Source organism: Lutra lutra, chromosome 2 (genome assembly GCF_902655055.1).
Source record: "Lutra lutra chromosome 2, mLutLut1.2, whole genome shotgun sequence".
Lineage (NCBI taxonomy): Eukaryota > Metazoa > Chordata > Mammalia > Carnivora > Mustelidae > Lutra > Lutra lutra.
In genome coordinates this window covers 70363828-70385396 of record NC_062279.1, presented here as the reverse complement: position 1 = coordinate 70385396, position 21569 = coordinate 70363828, and positions in this window count along the sequence as shown.

The window sequence follows — 21569 nt, the reverse complement described above, 5'->3', positions numbered from 1 at the left end:
CAGGCAAAGGAAACAAAAGCAAAAATAAACTATTGGGACTACACCAAAATAAAAAGCTTTTTCACAGTGAAGAAACTATCCACTAAACAAAAAAGCAACCCAGTGAATAGAAGATATTTGCAAATGATAGATCTGATAAAGGGTTAATATCCAAAAGATATAAATAATGTCTACAACTCAACACCAGAACAATAAATAATTGAGTTAAAAATTGGGCAGAGGAGGAGCGCCAGGCTGGCTCAGTCAGAAAAGCATGCGACTCTAGATCTCAGATTCATGAGTTTGAGCCCCACATTGGGTGTAGAGATTACCAAATAAATAAATAAACTTAGAAAAAAAAATGGACAGAGGACCTGAATAGACATTTTCCCAAAAAAGACATACAAATGACCAACAGACACATGAAAAGATGCTCAACATCACTCATCATCAAGGAAATACAAATCAAAAGCACAATAATAATTCTGACAGGTGTAAGGTAATAACCTTACACCTGTCAGAATGGCTCAAATAAAAAAACACAAGAAATAACAAGTGTGGGTGAGGATGTGGGAAAAAAGGAGCTCTTGCACTGTTGGTGGGGATGCAAATTAGTACAGCCACTGTAGGAAATAACATGGAGTTTCCTCAAGAAGTTAAAAATAGAATTACCACATAATCTAGGAACTCCACTACTAGGTATTTATCCAAAGAAAACAAAAACACTAATTCAGAAAGATAATATATACCCCTTTGTTTATTGCAGCATTATTTATAATAGCCAAGATTTAAAAACAACCTAAGCATCCTTCAATAGATGAATGAATAGGGGTGTCTGGGTGGCTCAGTCAGTTAAGTGTCTGACTCTTGGTTTTGACTCAGGTCATGAGCTCAGGGTGGTGAGATCAAACTCAGGACTGGGCTCCATGCTGGGCATGGGACCTGCTTAGGATTCTTTCCCTACCTTTTCCCCACTTAAAAGATAGATGAATGGAGAAAGACGATATGATATTTTATATACAGTGGAATATTACTAAGCCATAAAAATGCAGTCTTGGGGGCACCTGGGTGGCTCAGTCGTTAAGCGTCTGCCTTCGGCTCAGGTCATGATCCCGGGGTTCTGGGATCGAGCCCCGCATCGGGCTCCCGGCTTGGTGGGAAGCCTGCTTCTCCCTCTCTCACTCCCCCTGCTTGTGTTCCCTCTCTTGCTGTGTCTCTCTGTCAAATAAATAAATATTTTAAAAAAAAATGCAGTCTTGTCAGTGGTGACAACATGGATGGACCTAGAGGGTACTATGCTAACTAAAATAAGTCAGACAAAGACAACTACCATAGGATTTCACTTGTATGTGAAATCTTAAAAAAAAAAAACAAAAAAAAACAAATGAACAAACAAAAAAAAGCAGAAATAGACCCACAAATACAGAGAACAAATGGTTGGTTGCCAGAGGGGAGGAGGTGGGGGTTGGGGAAAAAAGGATGAGGGGCATGGGAGGTACGAGCTTTCATTTTTGAAATCAGTCAAGGGGATGAATATAGTCAGTAGTACTGTAATAGGGTTGTATGGTGACAGATGGTAGCTATACTTGTGGTGAGTGCAGCATAATGTACAGACCTGTGGAATTACTGTGCTGTACACCTGAAACTAATTTAACATTGTGTGTCAACTATCCTTTGATTGAAAACAAAAAAGAGAGAGGATCGGAATAGACATTTTTTCCAAAGAACATATACAGATGAACAACAGATAGGTGAAAATACACTCAACATCACTGATCATCAGGGAAATACAAATCAACCAAAACAATGATTTATCATGCCATACGTGTTAGAATGGCAATTATCAAAAAGACATAACAAATGCTGGCATCGATGTAGAGAAAAGGGAATCCTTGTGCACTGCTGGTGGAATTGTAAATTGCTATTGCCACTATGGAAAACAGTATGGAGTTTCCTCAATTTAAAATCAACTACCATATGATCTAGAAGTTACACTTCTGGGTATTTATTTAAAAAACCTGAAATGCTAACATGAAAAGCTATCTGAACTCCATGTTCATTGCAGCATTATTTACAGTAGCCAAGATATGGAAACAATCTAAGTATCCATTGTTGGATGAATCAATAAGGAAATTGTTGTATATATAGTGGAATATTATTGAACTGTAAAAAAGAAGGAAGTCCTGCCATTTGTGACAACATAAATGAAACTCGAGGGCATTATGTTAAGTGAAATAAGCCAGAGAAAGACAAATACTGATGATCTCACTTACATGTAGAATCTTAAACACACACACAGATGCACACACACACACACACACACACGCAAATGAGTTCATAGATACAGAGAACAGACTGCTAAAAGAGTAGATCTTAAAATTTCTCATCATAAGAAAAAAATTTCATAATCATGTATGGTCAAGGATGTTAACTATACCTCTTATGCTGATCATCTCACAATATATATAAATATTAATTCAACTAGGTTGTCCTAAAACATAAATGTTATGTTTATTCTATTTTAGTAGATTTTTTTAATATTAAAACTAAAAATAAAAGTTGAAAGATCTTTTGATCTAAGCATAGCTTGAGGTCCTCAATAGCACCTTTAAATGCTGGCCACCAATCTCTTACCTGAGCATCACCGGTGACAGGTAATTTCCTGCCTCCCAACACAGGCTTTTCCACCTTTGGATTACTCAGGTAGAAAGTCGTCTTGCTTGTATAAAAGACTGCCTATAATTTGCACTTTGCCCTTAGTTTCACTTCTTCCCACCCTTTGAGATAAATCTTAGCCCTCTTCCATGTGTAAGTTCTTTTGAGTAATTGGTGGCCACTCCCTTCAAGGCCTCTCTTTACAGACCAAGCTCCTTGAGTTTCTGTTGCCATTCTTCCTATACCCAGGGATCTGAGATTGCTCACCATCCTGGTGCTCACCCCGACCATCCTCCAACTTGTTGGCTCCTGGTAAAAGATTGTGCTCATAGCTTGGCACAGTGCTCAGCTGTGGTCCATTTAGCGCAGAGTGAGGAAGGCTTTGTTCTAAATACTATGCATCTATTCACGCATCCTAGGGTTTAATTAGCTTTCTTGGCAACCACAGGCCAAAAACTATGGCCTGTTTCTTAGCAGCAGCTACATATTTGAGTAGGTAGATTTTTAAAACCTTAAAAACAGAGCCTGCCATTAACTACTGATAGACTTTGTCTTGTAATACAGGTTGATTGGTTCAGACTTTTAAAGATCTTTTGCAATTCTGATTTTGCCCTTGCATGCATTAGCATTTCACTCTAGCTCTGTGTCACTGGCAAATAAAATAAGCTTCTTTTCTGGCTTCAGCCAAGCCACTCATTAAAAAAATTTTGTGTAGCACAAAAATGCAAAGTCCTGTGGTATGCCAATGAAAACCTTCTTTTAGATGAAAAAGGACTGATTAATTAACAAGCATTAGCTATGGTCCTTCAACCATTTCAACCTTCAAACATACCCAATTACCCTAGATCCTTCAGCCCTTCTTTGGCACAATTACCTACCTTATGAGTCTTTTAGAAGCCAGAGACCACCTTTCTGGGATGAAGGGTGAAAAATGTTAGCTCTTGGCTTTCTCAGCTTCCTTTGCAACTGGAGTTCAGGCATGTGATATACGCTCCACCAATCAGAGGCATCATGCTCAACTGCAGTTCAGCAGTTTTAGGAGCTAGAGATGCAAAGAATCTGGGACTTTAAGGATTCTATTCTGGCAGAAGGTGGGGACAGCTTTATACCCTTTTTGGGACACCATGGTCAGTGGTGTCAGAGTGAGAATGGTGGTTTCATGCCAGTGTTGACAAGCTGTCATGAGCTCACAAGACCAGCTCTGTGATTTTTGGATATGGTTCTGATTTGTGACTCCAAACCTTATTGTCTACCCCTTCAGGAGAGCTCCTCCTTGGATAAAATCCCTATTTTCTTACACTACTTAGAATTTGTTTCTGTGGTTTATGACCTAAAAACAGAAAACAATACCCTGCTTCTCTTTATAGCAAGAGTACTAGAGTGAATATGTCAGATTCCTTCCTGGAATGTAGACACCTTGTATCAAGCTCATTTATAAGCTTGCCAGTTGAATAAGCTTCTCAGAAAAGATGAAAACATTCTGACACAATGTGTTTTTAGCGACCCTGTGCTGGTTCTTCATGCTCACTGATTCCCTTTCTTCCCACCACCCCCTCCCCCCGCCGCGATTCCCCAAGATCTTAGATACCATCTCCTAGTATTCTTTAAGATTCTCACCAAGAATCAATACCAGCTCACTAAATTTAGTTTATAGAATTTGCTTTCTTTCTCTTTTTGAGAATTATAATTCCATTTTCCCCATCTCTTATGTCTCTGTTCTCTTTCATGATTCCTCAGAGATTATCCACAAGATTTCTCAGTCACATCTCCAAATTATCTCAACACCTGGGGATCCAATTTTTCGTAGCAGGAAAATTCTCTGTTATTTCTGAATACCACACCATCCAGTTTACACTACAGAATTTCCTCAAAGCCTTTCCACATCCTTGAAGACCAAGATGAGGTGTAGGCATCTATCTGCAATGTTAAGTATCTGAACCAAAACCCCCTGCCCTCAAGCCTATATATGTTATCTTTATACATTGTTAAGTGCCTTACGAATAGCAGAGGAACGAAGCTAATAAAATGACCTACAACCTGTCCCAGGCATACCTTCTTGTCCTTTGAACTTCACTGCTATCATTGTATACTTAGAGACCATAGAAAAATACGAATGATCATGTAAAAGGTGGTTGATATTATTCGGGCCTTAATTAACTTCATTAAACATCACCTTTTAGTTTCACTTAATTAGCTTATTTATCTTTGGCCAACAAAAGCAATGCAAGGTTATTTCAAATTGTTTCTTAGAATTATGGGTCTTAAAATCATTGTATTAAATACAATGAATTTGTGTGCAAATATCCACTATTCTGTTAATTAGATATTCAGACCATTACAAATGGGGTTGGAGGTAAAAAAGGAAAAGTTCCAGAAAAGAAAGAGGAAACTGGGGTTAATAATACATTATATGTTAATTTAAAAAAAAAAAAAAGAGGAGAATGAGGAAGGTGAGATAATAGAGTTGGCAGAGAGGTGGTTTTCAAGGAGAATGATTATATCCAGGGTTATATGATTATATATATGATTATATACTCCAAATTTCTCTTTTTTTTACATTCTCCATAATTCCTGCAAAACATGTTTAAGTGGCAAACTAGCAATCAGAACACTAAAATTCCAGGATTCTACTTAATTGCTAAAGAATAAAGTGCCCCGAGGGATTCAGGAAAGGAAGTTGAGTATTAGCACAGGGGTGGCTGAGAGGGAGGGAGGGAAAAGAAGGGGAAGGAGCAAGCAGAGGAGGGGGAGGGGAGAGGGGTGAGAAAGGTACTAGAGGGATTGGAGAGAAGAGGGAAGGGGAAGAGTAGGAGAGGAGAGGGAAGAGAAGGATAGAAAGGCGGGGGAGGGAGAAGGGAGGGAGAGAAGATGTAGGAGAGCAGAGAGAAGACAGAAAGGCATAACACCCTACCTAGCTTCTGACCTACTGACACCCTAAGAAGATAGTTCTTTTTTATTTTTAGTTTTAAAACATAAACATTCAGGGGACACCTGGGTGGCTCAGTGGTCTGAGTGTCAGACTCCTGGTTTTGGCTCAGGTCATGGTCTTAGGGTTGTGAGATCAAGCCCCAAGTCAAGCTCTGCACTCAGCAGGGAGTCTGCTGGAGATTCTCTCTCCCTCTGCCCCTCCGCCTGCTCTCTCTCCCTCTCTAAAATAAGCTTTTAGGATACATTCAACACTCCTTTTGTTGCTTTAACTCAGTGCTTTGTTTTTCTATTTACTCAAACCCATTTCTCTGAGGTGGCTACTTTACAGAGGGGCTGCTCTTTCTCTAAATCCGCTTCCCTCTCACAGGAGTGGCACCCTCACATAAAGGCTTTCTGAGAATTCAGTTGTCAGAGTTGTCCAGTGTCCTGGAAATGGTAAATGATTCAAATATGGGCAATCAGACTATTTTAAGGAATTCAAAATACCACACAGCAACCAGGGCTCTGGGTTAGAGTGACATGTTTCTTCTGTGGTAGAAGCTGGGTTCCATAAAGCACTCCAGAAAAATTCTTAATACATTTTGCCCAGGATGCCCCCTGTTCTTCAAGAAAACAGGACAGAAATACAGCTATACATACTCCTGATAGGTAAGGATAGTGCCATCCACATATTAAAACTTAGAGATATTTCTTTAATATGGATTGTGGCCAAGAGAAGAGAAAAAGGAGGATCAACCATTCAAGGGAATGCAGTCAAGGGAAAAGTCCTGCCTGAGTGAAAGAAAGGCATTCCCAATGGGAACTCACCAACTTCTCTGGTTTGGGGGAGGATAGTGGAAGGCCTGAGGTGAAGCCACTGGGCAGCTGGAACAGGGCCAACTTGTTCCATGGATACCTTTTAGAAGTTACCAGGTGCTGGATCCCATGCTAGGAACATCTCCCTATAGTACTTGGCCCTTACGTTTAGCACAGATGGGATGATGAGCAAGTCAAGTCCCTCTCCACTGTGACTCCTGAGAGGGCAGCTGTGTCGCTCAAGAAGGTCACCACCCTAGGTAACTTCAGATGGCCATGAGACACATGTGTGGTTGGTACCCCGTTAAAGTGGTGTCCTGCCAGAAATTAACTTTGTGTTATTTCCCCTATTGGGTGAGAAAGAAAGAGGAGACCCTCCCTCAGAACAGTAAGAATGCTTCAAAGACCCATATTACCTGGAGGAAAGGTGCAAACTCAAAAGACACTTTGTGCTTTGAGGTTTTCAGCTGAAATCTGTCCCATCCCTTGGAGAGAAGATGCCTGAAGAACATCTTGGTCCACAGAGTGCTGAGCTAGAAATTACCCAACCCAGGGCTTCTAGTAGGGTTCCTGAATTGTCCACCTCCAGAAGGCATCATTCATGCAGGCCACAATGATGGTGCTCTCTGCAGTTGTACAAAGCTGGGGCCCACCTTCTGAGATGTGTTTATGTTCCTGGGCTGAATGTGCATATGAGGAAAGATCTGGTCATTAAGGGCTGTAACACTCTGGGCTTTGGCACGAGATCCTTACAACCAAGCCCCGTTTTGAGTCAGTTTCCAGAACTGCTACAAAAGGGATTTGCTGTAGCCTAGATGGAACAGCAGAGGCACAGGACACAAAATTCAGGAACAGATTCAATCCCTACTCCATCCTCTTCCACTGAGTAAGTCCAACCGTTTCCAACTCCTTAGCTGCTCTGTCCACCACTACCCTCTAACACCCTATATCCACAGGCTGACAAGGAATTGAAGGGGTTTGACTCAAAGTCCCTGTCAGTTTGACACAGATCCTCCTACACGGAGATGAAGGTAATGTAGAGTATCTTTAAACTGAAGATCCTTGGCCAGTAAGACTGGAAGAGATGGGGTGCAAACTCGAATCAATTTCTACAAGGGATACTAAAGACCTGTGGCCACTAGGTGAGTTCAGGGCTTTGTCCCACTCTGGGCTCTGGACATGACTTGCCAACACCAGGCTCTGTTCAACCATCAGTTCCTTTCCATCCTAATCACTTACTGACATGGGATCAAACCCATCTGGACCCACCTCCACATAAAGCTACTACTAGAAAACTCACGGATGGATATGAAGGAAGGGGTTGAAGCATTTCAAAAAAACTGATATCTGGATTCTTTGCCATTACAGGAAGCTCTTGAACACTTGCTTTCTGGGGATAGAATAGGTCAGGTCATTTCTCCAAGGACTCTTTAGGCCCCCAAAATATTGCCTTTGGCACCAACAAACCTTCACCCACTCTCATCCTTACCTGTAAGATGTAAAAAAACAAAAACAAAAACAAAAAAAAAACTACAATAAATATGAACATTCCCCTTCTCCCAGAGGTCTGCAATTGAAATAATATCATTCTAAAAGAATTTCCATTATCAGATATATGGAGACTCCCCTCTTTAAGGATGAACAAAATCACAACAGAAAAAAAAATCACCAGACATATGGAAATACTGCACTTTGTGAAGGAGACCAACCTGATACCAGAGCATCTAGCTCCTCTCAAAGAATATTGCAAGAAACAGGAGAAATGCTTAAAGAATATTTAACTTGCATTTTTTAAAGTAATCTCTACACCCAACATGGGGCTCAAACTCATGACCCAACCTAGAGATCAAGAGTTACATGCCCTACTGACAGAGCCATCCAGGCATGACGTTTAACTTATTCTTAATGACTAATCACCAAAGTGAGAGAGTTTCCAGGTGGGCCTCTAAACTAGGTTCTGTCCCCAATTCCAAGGTAGTTAACACCAAACAATTCTCAGACACCAGTAGGACATCCAAGAATTCAACTCAATTCTGACACTATCTACTTGGAGATGATTCCACAGAGTATCAGATCCTGGAGTGTCAGATTCCACGGGTTAAGGGCTCAGTCCCACTAGACTGCCCTCCCCAGGTACCCCCCATCTCTACTCCATGACTTCACACTCAGGCTGTGACCCATGCTTCTGGCTGGCTACAGATTGAGGGTTCCAACAACCTCCCTCTCGTGTTTGATTAACTTGCTAGAGGGCCTCACAGAACTCCAAGAAACATTTTACGTAACAGATTTCCAGATTATTTTAAGAGGATATAACCTGGGAACAACCAGATGAAAGAGATGCATGGGGCAAGGTATGGGGCAGGTCCTATGGAACTTCCATCCCCCGTGCAGACATGCCACTCTCCCCCAGATAGTCACGTGTTCACCAATCTAGAAGCTCTCCTAATCTGTCCTTTTGGGTTTTTATGGAGGCTTCATTACACGATTAACTCACTGGCCATTAGTGACTAATTCAACCTCTAGCCCCTCTCCTCTCTCTGGAGGTTGGGTGGGGAGAGTGGGGTAAAATTTCCAACCTCTAAGCACCAGGTTAACTCCTCTGAGGACAGGTCCCCATCCTCAGGTGCTTTCAAAGTCACTTCATTAACATAACAAGGAATTATGAATTAGGAAATAATGAATTAGGAAATTCCAAATGTTTTAAGAGCTCTGTGCCAGAAACAGAGAAGAACACCAAATATATACTTCTTACTATAAATCACGATATCACAGCCTCCTTTGGTAGCTTTGCACACAGACAACTGGCAGGTAGTTACCTATAAGCAGAGAACAGAGGTGAGCCTGGAAAGGATCAAGTCTGTAACAAGACTGTGCTTTACAACCTTGCTCTCCAAGCTGCCCAGAACTGCAGACACTGGTATCCTGTGACACCTGCCAGTCCCTTCATCTTTTAGGCTTGTGCCTGATAACTCATCAACCCAGACAGAAGGATCAAGGCAAGTATGTACAAGCACAGGTCACTGGGGAGAATCTAGAGTATATCAGATGACACTTCCTCCAGGTCTCCCAGCCAAGCAGAAGCCAGCCCTGGGAGGGTAGCTTCGGTCCCACAGCATTAGCGAAAGGAATGCACTTTGCAGTTTGAGAAACTGGAATCCATAGCCTTTGAGGATCAGCAAAGACTTGTCCAGCTCCCAGGATGTTTCCTTTCTGCCAGGAGGAAACAAAAAATTCTGGATATTTCTCCTTCATTTTGTCTTATCACGAAGGAAACATTTTTTAAAGTCACCCCATGTTCTTGATCTTGGGAAATCACCAGCAGAGTTAACAGACATCACAAGCCTGCAGAATCAAAAACAATGTGTGTTTCTTCCTTCTCTGTGGCCATATGCCCAGAGTGAGCAGTGTAATATAAGAAGCGGAGAAAATGATTAGAGACGGAAAAAAATCACATAAAGGCAACGACCAGTCAAGATGTGAATCCAAATAGCAAATGGGAATGCTTATAAGTGTTCACAGCAGCAAGCACTTGCCAAAGTTCTTACTCATACCAGGCATGTGGGTTCTCTGCACACAATTACATGAACAGCACAGTAGGCAAGGGGGATATGTGACTTCTCATAAATGATCTGTTCTCATTTTATACAACAAAAATCAATGTAAGGAAAACATGGTCATATTTATACATCAAATATCATGCTGTGTACAATGAGATTTTTATACAATTTTAAAGATATCCTTTTTATATGTCAATCCTCATAGGATCTGCCAACAGGATTTATACATCATTGCACAATTACATTATAGTGAGGACACCAAAATTTTATCTCAACTCTGATTGGGTCAACAAGATCTTTGTATTCTTTTCCTGGAGAGCAATAGCTTTTTAAGAAAAAAAAAAAATTTTTTTTTTTTTAACAGAGGAGGGAAAAGGGTCAGGACAGCTGCCAAGAGCTTCTTGGGTTGATTCCAAGCACTCTGAGCAGAATTTCTTAGAATGTTAAATATAACATCCCATTCAGGGATTCAGTTGGATTGTCAGCAACTGGGAAATACAAAGTTCTTTCTCACTCCACTCTCTGCTACAGGAGATGCTGTTGACCTCTACTTCTGGAATCTGCTCTCCTACCTTCTGTGATGGGTGACTTACCCTGACCTTGTTACCAGAGGGAAATATTGTGCAATGTTCCTCTTCATGCAGCTACCTCCCTGTGTGCCTTTTGAAATAGCCGCCTTTGGTCGTGACCTTGTCTACCACCTACACCACTTGTCCCTGAAGGAGCTCAAAGTCATCCCATTGATAATTTGTCTCACTGTCACCCCATGAGAACCTAAATTTCATGTTTTCAGCTGCCTACATGACATTTACAGTTGAAACTCCTGACATTATTTCAACTCAACATTCCCAAAATAAAACTTACCATTTCTACCTAGAACTTCTTTTCCTATCCAACCTCCACGTCCCTTCCAAAGGCCCCTGCCAGAGTCACCATGATCTAAATCTTTGGTATTTTTTGTTTTATCTCCTCCATTTCCTATATTCAGTCAGCCATTAATTCCTGTTGGCTCTTTTTTCCCCAACCTGTCTCTCCTGGCTTTACTTTCCTCTTCATTCCTTCTGTTCTCCCCACTCAAGGTATAGCTCCCTATCTCCTCATGTTCTTTCTCCCTGACCCCCAACCCCCTGCTTATCTCCATAACCCTAATCTTACAGATAGTTGCCAGCCACATCTTTTTCCCACATCACTTTTGTATTAGGAAATCTCTAGCAGCATCAAGGTAAATACTTCTGCTTTCCTTTCACAACTTGCCAGTATTTGGCCATGAGCGAACTATAGACTACACATTATCTGTACTAGTCATGGGTTTTTCCATCTCCCCACAAACATGCCTGCCTGGTGGCTGCTCCTGTGCCATTTTGCTTAAGGTCTAGTTCCCTATCCATCCTTTGCTTTCCCTGATATCTATTCAAAAATCTCTCCATTCTTCATTGTCCAGGTCCTCTCACCCTTTTATCTAAACCTTACTCCTGCCTTCTATGGCTTCCCCCTCCTCTGAGCTCATATTGTATTTGTAATCTTATTTCAGAGTTATTATGACATACTGTCTTCTCATACTTCATACAATTTTCAGGTCATGTTTTCTCCCCAGACTATAGTCTCCTTGAGGGCAAGGACAGTATCTTTTATTTCTTCTAACTATACCCACCTCTAGATAACCTATCTGGTTTCCCTGATCATACATTTTACCTATTTTTATCTTTGTCATTTTTATTGTATATGTTTTTGTAAGCTACCTCCAAACATTTGCAGTCGAAAAAGAGTATTTCTTCTGTTTCTGTCACAATACCTATGTTTGTGCTAGCTAAACACACAGTGGGGCATGAGAACCCACTCAAAAAAATAATGTAATTGGTTTTGAAATACAGTGGGGCATAGGTGTATGAATTTCAGGCAAATCAAAAATACATTTCATCTCTTTAAGAATCTGAATCTAAATGGAATCATTTAAGTCTTCTTCACCCTCTGATTCAGCTGTGTTGACTTTCATTATATTCTAGTACCTTGAAAATGACTTAATACAACTAAAATGAAGGAGAGAGAAAAGGCAAAACAAAACAAAACAACAAAACCCCTCAGTGGATTTTCAGATGGGAATTTAAGAGGAGTCATTTAGGATATAAGCATTTCTGGATGAGGACACTCGTTTATGAAACATTCCACCAGACACCAAGCTCCATCACCCAACACCTACACTAAAGAGAGGGCAGGAGTGGGAGCTGGAGTGAGAGGGACAGGGGGGCAGAGATCGAGAGACAGTGAGATAAGAGATGAATAATCCAAACCATAGGGTTTTGGTTGTTTTTTGTTTTTGTTTTTTAAGAGAAGAAAAAAAAATGCATTCCCTGGCATAAGACATAGTTCAGTATCAAAGAGTAAGATTCTGATTTTAAAAGTTTTGAGTCTGCTTTCTGCAGGCCTAAGCCACTGGGTGAATTTAGATGGTGGGCGAGATTATTACAGCTTTGCTTATGTGAAGCATTTCTTTTGAGATACCCTCTTGGAAGCTTCCCCCACTTGAGTTTTATTACAGGGGCTGACTGATAACATGCCAATCCCACACATCTATCTCAGTGGGTAAAGAAATCACAGGAAAGAGCAGTTTAGCGTCAAGGGTAGAAATTCAAGTCCAGCTTTGATTTCTCCAACCGTCACCACATCAGAGCAATGCCACAATTGCTACCCAGTGGAAAAAGAAAAGGCAGTGCCGGCTCTATATGGAGACTGCCCTAATGCCGTGGTGGCCAGAGCAAGAGAGGGAGCATGCAGCCCGTCATGTTTCCTCATCTCTTCAGGAGCTCTGCTCTTCCATTACAGAAGGAATGGAGGAAGGGGCCCTTACTCCTTACCTTAGACTTGCGCCCTTGCAGGGGGCCATTCATGCAGGCTTGGCTGCTTGAGCACCTTGGGGCCAATATAAGCTAGGAGCCTCCTTCAAGCACCGCGTCTCTTAAATCACTCTCAAGGTCCATTCTCACTAACGGTGCTGGAGCACAGCCTTAATTCAGGAAAGGAAGGGGAGCCGTTGAGCGCCGCTGGGGCCAACGGCTCCCTCCTGGAAAGCCCCAAGGCTCTTGGGCGAATGGAGGGCACAGCTCCTGGCTGGGTTCGCGAACACTGTGCCAACCAAATGGATAAATTCATCTCAAGAAAAGCCAATAAATCAAGAGAGGAGCCCTCGGAAAAGAGAAAGGCAGAGGTTTAGTTCGCGTGCCGGCAGCTGGGCGCGGTGGCGGGCTCCAGCCGCAACAGGACCTCTCTGTGCCTGCAAGGTTGCCTCCTATTGTTTTCTCAGGAGAGACTGGGTGAGAGCTCCGACCCGAGAGCGGAAGGAGGGCATGTGAGCATGCGCGGGCGTGGGGGTGGGTCAGCGTGTGTCCAGCACGTGATCGTGGGCCTGGGAGCGGATGTGTGCGCTGTGCTCTCACAGGCCTTCCGCTGTGGTTGGAGGCCGTTTCCGATTCCAATTAGAATGTTCTAGTCTTGACAAAGCCTCGAGGAAAGTGTGGGAAGAAATGAGCACCGCGGGTTTTAGGGGAGCATGAGGTAATTGGTCTTGTCTGCCTCTGGTTTTAACTGTTGGGGTTTCTGGTTGAGCGAGAGGCCTCGCTGTGGTCTCTTTCAGTATGGAAGAGTTTAAAGCCAAAGGTTCTTTCACACCCAGGACCCATGAGGTGCAGTGGTGCTGTCATCTGGTGTCCTCTGAAACACAGCATGGTTTTTACCTACAAAATCCTCCCTCCCCCGCAACGCTAAGATTCCTGACCAGAATCCGCGTTAACAGAGCCTCTTCCTAAACCTTTGTAAGAAGGGGGAAAAGGGAGGGGGCTACCAATGAAGAGGGCAAGCAGTGGCCGAATTAGCTTGTGTGAAAGCCTGAGCTGCCAGGGAGGCCTTCCTCTTCACCTTGTCTCTGCCTTGCGGGAATTTGTTGAATGTGCTTTTGTGATATAATTTATAAGGAAATTGGTTCTACTAAAAAGGACGTTTTTGCTTTATGCCTTGTAGCACCCTTGAGTGTTTAAAAAAAGGTAAAATGTAATTCCATTAAGCTTTCAATTTTGTCTGGCAAAAGAAATGAACTAGATGTGATTGGAAAGATAAGGCGTTGGCCTTCACTTGAACTGACCTTGCTAGGGGGGCTTGGGGGAATAAGAAGCTGGCTTTTGTTCCACAGGTGTCATTTCATGTTTAATTAGAGAGCTACAGTTTCGTTTTTTTCCCCTCTATAAACCCCAACCTCAGTCTGCTGAGAAAATGTTTAGTTCCCAGTAAGCAGATCATCTGATCATCAACTTAAGGGCTTTGAGAGTCATGTGTTCAGTCTGGTGATCCTTAATGGGCTCAAGATCAAGGTGAATGTTAAAACCAAGAAACACTTAGAGGAGGTCTGCCTGTTGAAGGTTGACACTCCAGATCTCTGCTTGCATGGAAGGCACTGGTCCTCTCTACCACACCAAAAGCCATCAGTAGATCTCAAATTCTTCTTTAACTTCTTTGTCTATTTTTGGAGGGCAGAGGGAGGACAAAACTACTCAAAAACTGAAGAATCTCTATTTCTCAAAGTTAAGATGTTTTCACATGTCTTGGGGAGGTTTTCTTTGTTACAATCCAGTTCTGTGATCCTTAACTTATAAATTGGTGCCTTCAAATGAGAAACTGGGTACCGTATAGCAAGGTCACATTTTTGTTTTTACATTTTTTTGGTCTAATCATTTAAAAATAGCTCTTTTCCAAAACTGCACTTCCTCATATGGTAGCCACATGTGGCTACTTTAAATCTTGAAATTTAAATTAACTCAAATTAGAGAGATACTTCACAGTAGCCATATTTGAAGGCTTCAGTAGCCCCAAATGGCTAGTGGCTACCATATTGGACAGTGCAGATAAAAAAAAAAAACCCAAAACTCTTATCTGGTTGATGGGTATTAAAAAATAAATAAGTAAATAACATCTATAGTTTAAAAATAAAATGAAAAAAAAAATTTTAAAAAAACCCTAAAACTCTCCATCACTTTTTGGAGTATAAGCTCTATGAGACAGTGCTGAACTAGAAAATAAATTTTGATGAATTGTTTTCTCACCTATGTTCACATATGTATATTCAGAATGGCCAAACCCTTAAATAGCAGCTTGAAGGTGCTTTTTATAAGCTGCCATTAGACCACTTCAGCTACCACGTAGGTCCTCTGATTTAATGGCCAGCTGAGTGTGGCAGATGGATCTCTTTCAATAATGGGTCTTTCAGAGGCTCCACCTTCAAAAAGAATTGAATTCCTTGGAAGGTCTACTTGAAAAGCTGCAGAAAGAGCTAGAGAAAGCCAAGATAGTGATTGTGCCAGAAAGGACTCTGAATTTTACATCTTACTTGATCAAACATTTTCTGCTCTGGGAGGGAGGCCATGATGATTTTTTGTTTTGTTTTTGGTTTTGATTTTTGTGGTTTTTTTTTTTTTTTTTTTTTTTTTTTTTTGCCACTCATCCTCTTGCTTACACAGCTCCTCTGAGAGGATTAAGGCTAAACACCTCATGAATCTGTATGAGGCCTGTTGAGTTCAAATTTGCCAAGTAGATCACCATTGCTCTTGCTGTTTCATCTTCGACCACCTGGATGTTGAGCCAGATGTTGAATACCGGAATCTCTTTCCGTGCATGTTTAGATAGTACACCTGCCGAGAACCGCTAAGGATCCCTATACTGATTTTCATACCAGGATGAAACCACCAGCAGAAATCTTGCCTTGTGTCAGATTTGTCCTTAGAGAAGTTCAGAGTCTGGAAGGCTGGACCATAGCATTCATCTTTTGCTGATACTTTTCCTTTGTTTTGTACCATGGCAAGTGTCCTAGGAGTTCTGCATGTTAGAAGTATGTGCAAAGGACCTGGTCGAATCTAATCACTGAACTTGTGTATCTAATTTATTTGTAAGGTCTTTTTCATAGGATCCATTGTACTCTAAAACAAGTCCATTGGTTTTCAATTTCTCAAAATAATGACAGAGGAATAAAAGTCAGTCCTTTATGGAAAATCAACCTCTGGGCTCTCCTTGGCTCTTGAAGATAAGGTGCTCTGAACAAAGGAGTGGAAATGTGGGATGGCTCTCTCTAAATGATACCATTTTTTCTGTCTGCCCTTGAACTCAGTAGTAAAATGATGAATCATTCTAACTAAAATGGGTATTCCTTGCTTTCCAACTTATTTAAAAAAAATCTCAGTTTCTTAAAATTTTTTTTTTTAATGTTTGTCTCCCCCCTTCCTCATTCTCCCTTCCAATACACCTGACCCTTGAACAACAGTGGGTTTGGGGCACTGGTGCCTGACACAGTAAAAAAATCAATGTATAAATTTGACTCCCCCAAAACTTAAATACTAATAGCCTACTGTTGACCAGAAGCCTTATTGATAATGTAAATAACACATATTTTGTACATCATGTGTTATATACTGTATTCTTACAATAAAGTAAACTAGAGAAAATAAAATCATGAGGAAGAAAAAATATATTTATGATAGTATACTGCATTTACTGAGAAAAATCCATGTATAAATGGACCTCCACAGTTCAAACCTGTGTTGTTCAGGGTCAGCTGTATATGGCTTCCATTGAAGCTTGGGGTTTTAGTTTTTTCTATCTCATTCTGTTGAGAGACTTACTGTAAATTAGTATAGGTCCCATCTTTAATGGCGAAGGCAACCACCATTCTGATTTCTTGTACATCCTTCTACAGATGCTATATATTTAAGCTAATAGATATACTAGATATAGTTTTTCCCTTCTTTTTCCTACATGGCAGCATACTCTACCTTTTTTGTTTAACTATATATTTCAGAGATGATACCATATGCAAGAATAAAAGACATCCATTCTTTCATGGTTATGTAGTATTGATATTATAGACTTACTATAATTCAACCCAGTTTCCTACTGATGGACATTTAGGTTGTTTCCAATATTTTGCTATTATAAACAATACTTCAATGAATATGGTACTGTCATTTTACACTTGGTAAATAAGTATACCTGGAAGATAAAGTCTTAGAAGTAGAATGGGTAAATGCATTTGCAGTTTTGGTATTTTATAGATTGCTCTCCCTAGATATTTTATCAAATTATATTCTCATTAGCAAAATACTAAGTGTTCCTCACCTTGCCAACACAGTGATATCTAATATTTTATTTTCCAATTTTACAGATGAAAAATATTTCAGTTGATAATGTACATTTACATTAGGAATGAAGTAGAACATCATTTAATATATTTGAATTTCTTTTGATGAACGATTTATTTTGAGAGAGAGAGACAGAGAAAGAGGAGGGGGAGGGAGAAAGAACTACCAGCAGACTCCCTACTGAGTGTGGAGTGTGACACGGGGCTCAATTTCACAGCCCCGAGATCAGGACTTGAGCTGAAATCAAGTTGGACACTTAACTGACTGAGGCACCCAGGCACCCCTTATTTATTTATTTTTAAAGTAAGCTCTATGCTCAACATGGGACCTGAGATCAAGAGCCGCATACTCCACTGACTGAGCCAGGCACCGCTGAACTGTTAGTTTATATGGCTATCAGGTCAGTTATGGCTAAGAGATCAGACGGCAGTGGCTTACACTGAAGGACTTAGTCCCACATAAATCAGCTCCAAAGATGAGTAGTTCAGGCTGACGTGAAGGCCACAGGTGTATAAAGGTCTAAGGCTCCTTTTTTTCTCCTCTACCACATTAAAATGTGGCTGAAGTCATCTTATGGTTCAACAGTTGCTAGAGTACCAGTCCATCAAGTCTGCATTGCAGGTTGGAAGAAGGAAAAGCAAGATGGCCAAATGCCATTTTAGGAAAACTTACCAGAAGTCTCCTTTAACTCTCTAGCTTGTATTTCAAAAGCAACTTAGTAACACAGCTGCATCCAAGAAAAACTGGATGCAGTTAACTGAGCACATTGCCCAGATATCAGTTAAAAAGGGAGAATTGGGAGAACACAAGCAGCAATCTCTTCCACCTCAGCCACAGCAACTTCTTCCTAGAAACATTACCAGAGGCAAGGGAAACAAGGGCAAAAATAAACTATTGGGATTTCATCAAGATCAAAAGCTTTTGTACAGCAAAGGAAAAAGTCAACAAAACCAAAAGACAAGGGGCAAAATGGAAGAAGGAATTTGCAAATGACATTATCAGATAAAGAGCTAGTATCCAAAATCTACAAAGAACTGATCAAACTCAACACCTAAAGAACAAATAATCCAATCAAGAAATGGGCAGAAGACATGAACATAGATTTCTGTCAAGATGACATCCAAATGGCCATCAGACATATGAAAAAGTGCTCAACATCACTCAGCATCAGGGAAATACAAATAAAAGCCACAGGGAGATACCACCTCACACCAGTCATAATGGCTGAAATTAATAAGTCAGGAAATAACAGATGTTGGCGAGGATGCAGATAAAGGGGAACCCTCCTCCACTGCTGGTGGGAATGCCAGCTGGTGCAGCCACATTGGAAAACAGTATGGAGGTTCCTCAAAAAGTTAAAAATACAGCTGTCCTAAGACCCAGCAATTCCACTACTGGGTATTTATCCCAAAGATACAAATGTAGTGATCTGGAGGGGCACATGTACCCCAATGTTTATAGCAGCAATGTCCACAATAGTCAAACTATGGAAAGAGCCTAGATGTCCAACAACAGACGGATCGATAAAGAAGATGTGAGATAGATATATATATATATATATATATATATATATATATATCACGTGTTTGTGTGTATATAATGGAATATTATGCAGCCATCAAAAACTGAACTCTTCCATTTGCAACAATGTACATGGAACTAGAGGGTATTATGCTAAGGTAATTAAGTCAATCAGAGAGACAGTTATCATATGACCTCACTGGTGTGAGGAATTTGAGAAACAAGACAGAGGATCATAGGGAAAGGGAGGGAAAAATGAAACAAGACAAAACCAGAGAGGGAGGGGTGGGAGGTTGGGGGCACCAGGTGGTGGGTATTGTAGAGGGCACGGATTGCATGGAGCACTGGGTGTGGTGCAAAAATAATGAATACTGTTATGCTGAAAAAAAAAAAAATTTAAAAAAAAAAAAAAAACCAGAGAGGGAGACAAACCATAAGAGACTCTTTTTTTTTTTTTTTTTAAGATTTTATTTATTTATTTATTTGACAGAGAGAGATCACAAGTAGACGGAGAGGCAGGCAGAGAGAGGGAAGCAGGCTTCTTGCTGAGCAGAGAGCCCGATGTGGGACTCGATCCCAGGACCCTGAGATCATGACCTGAGCCGAAGGCAGCGGCTTAACCCACTGAGCCACCCAGGCACCCCCATAAGAGACTCTTAATCATAGGAAACAAACTAAGGGTTGCTGGAATGGAGGAGGGTGGGAGGGATGGGGTGGCTGGGTGCTGGACCTTGGGAGGGTATGTGCTATGGTGAGCACTGTGAATTGTGTAAACTGATTAATCACAGACTTATATCCCTAAAACAAATAATATATTATATGTTGATTTTAAAAGGGGGGAATTAGAAAATGAATATTGGGAGGCAATTAGCAGTTTCTGTCACAAACCCTTGGTCAATTTTACTTTTGGACTTTTGTTCTTATTGACTTGTGGGTGCTCTTTATAGGTAAAGGAAATTCTCTGCTACAGGAGTTAAATACCTTTTTCCCTATTATTTTCTTTTGACTTTACTGTGGTATTTTGTCATGTGGATACTTTTTCTGTAGTTGAATATTTCAATGTTTTCTTTTTTATGGCTTCTGGTTTTTGAGTCATATTTAGGAAGGTCTTCTCTGAAATCTGCCAGGTTTTTTCTATTACTATAACAAGGATTCAGACTTTGAAATATTCAACTCAAGGTCAAAGCCTTCTGGAATCAAATTTCTTATTTACATCTGAAGCAATAGCAGTGACATCTGGCTCACTGACTACTAGTAGGGATAATTCTGTTGTCTTTGGAAACTTAACAGTAACACTAAATTAGTCTTACCATATAACAGTATTGAATGGGTGGCTCAAAGATTAATATGAATTGCAGGTCCATTCAACATGATTATTGGATATCTGGATCATTATAGTGCAATAAGAATTTGCCCTGAGACCAGGGTGGTGTTTTCAAAATGGAAATTGAAACAAGGCAAGCCAGAAAGTTATTGGTAAGAAACACAAAAGGAATAAAAGAAACATTCGTTTGTCAGAGAGAGTATTTTAAAACTGTCACTGTTCACATTGGCTAATTACCATTCCAGTAGCTTCTTATTGTCTCTGATGATAATTACTCCTAGAACAGAGCAAAGTCCCATTAAATATATAACCATATATACCAGAGCATATCCCATTATAGTCTGCAGTTCACGAGTTAGTGAAGGGCAAGGCCTTGCTAAGCCTGGGCGTTGGCTAATTTCTTTTGTAAGTTATCTTTTCCATTACTATGGTAGCTTGGCACATTCTTTCTCTTGGAAAGGAATAATTTCAATAGGATGCTGCCTCATTAAGGACATAGGTTAATTGGTTCAAACAAATTTTTAAAAATTTCACATGGATACACAGCAACAGCTTAGCCTAACATCTATTAAAAGCATTTTCCGGGGCACCTGGATGGCTCAGTGGGTTAAAGCTTCTGCCTTTGGTTCAGGTCATGATCCCAGGGTCCTGGGATGGAGCCCTGCATCGGGCTCTCTGCTCAGCAGGGAAACTGCTTCCTCTTCTCTTTCTGCCTGCCTCTCTGCCTACTTGTGATCTCTGTCTGTCAAATAAATAAATAAATAATCTTAAAAAAAAAAAAGCATTTTCCAAACTTGAATTCTAATGTTATAACTTGTTGGCATTCCATGGAAGAATAAAATCATTGCGTTTAAAGATGATGTTCCCACACTTTGCTGAGACCTGGTTATCATGCAGTTGGGTTCTTTCTATGGCTAAGAAACAACCTCTAGGGGCTCCTGGGTGGCTCAGTGGGTTAAAGCCTCTGCCTTCAGCTCAGGTCACGATCCCAGGGTACTGGGATGGAGCCCTGCATCAGCAGGGAGCCTGCTTCCACCTCTCTCTCTCTCTGCCTGCCTCTCTGCCTACTTGTCATCTCTGTCTGTTAACTAACTAACTAAATAAATCTTTTTAAAAAAAGAAACAACCTCTAGTGGCCACCAGATATTTTAGTGGCCATGAAGGGGGAGAGGGGAACAGACGTAGTAAAACTCCACAGGCTCTTTTTTTTTTTTTTTAATAACATATAATGTATTATTTGCTTCAGTGGTACAGGTCTGTGAATCATCAGTCTTACACAATTCACAGCACTCACCATAGCACATACCTTCCCCAATGTCCATCACCCAGACACCCTATTGCTTCCCTTCCCCCACCGCCCAACAACCCTCAGTTTGTTTCCCCGAGATTAAGAGTCTCTTATGGTTTGTCTCCCTACCCCATCCCATCTTCCACAAGCTCTTTTAAGAAGGCTTTAAACTTCCTGAGGAAGTAACCAAAGAAGGTTTGTTAGTTGGAGAGGTAAAAATGTATCATAAACACTAAATTGATTATTGTAGACATCCTCTGAGGTATACGCAAAGAATCTTTATGAAGTAGAAATTACGTCAAATATGTCTCAGGTTAAAAAAAAAGAAAAATTTTAAGGATTAATGCAAG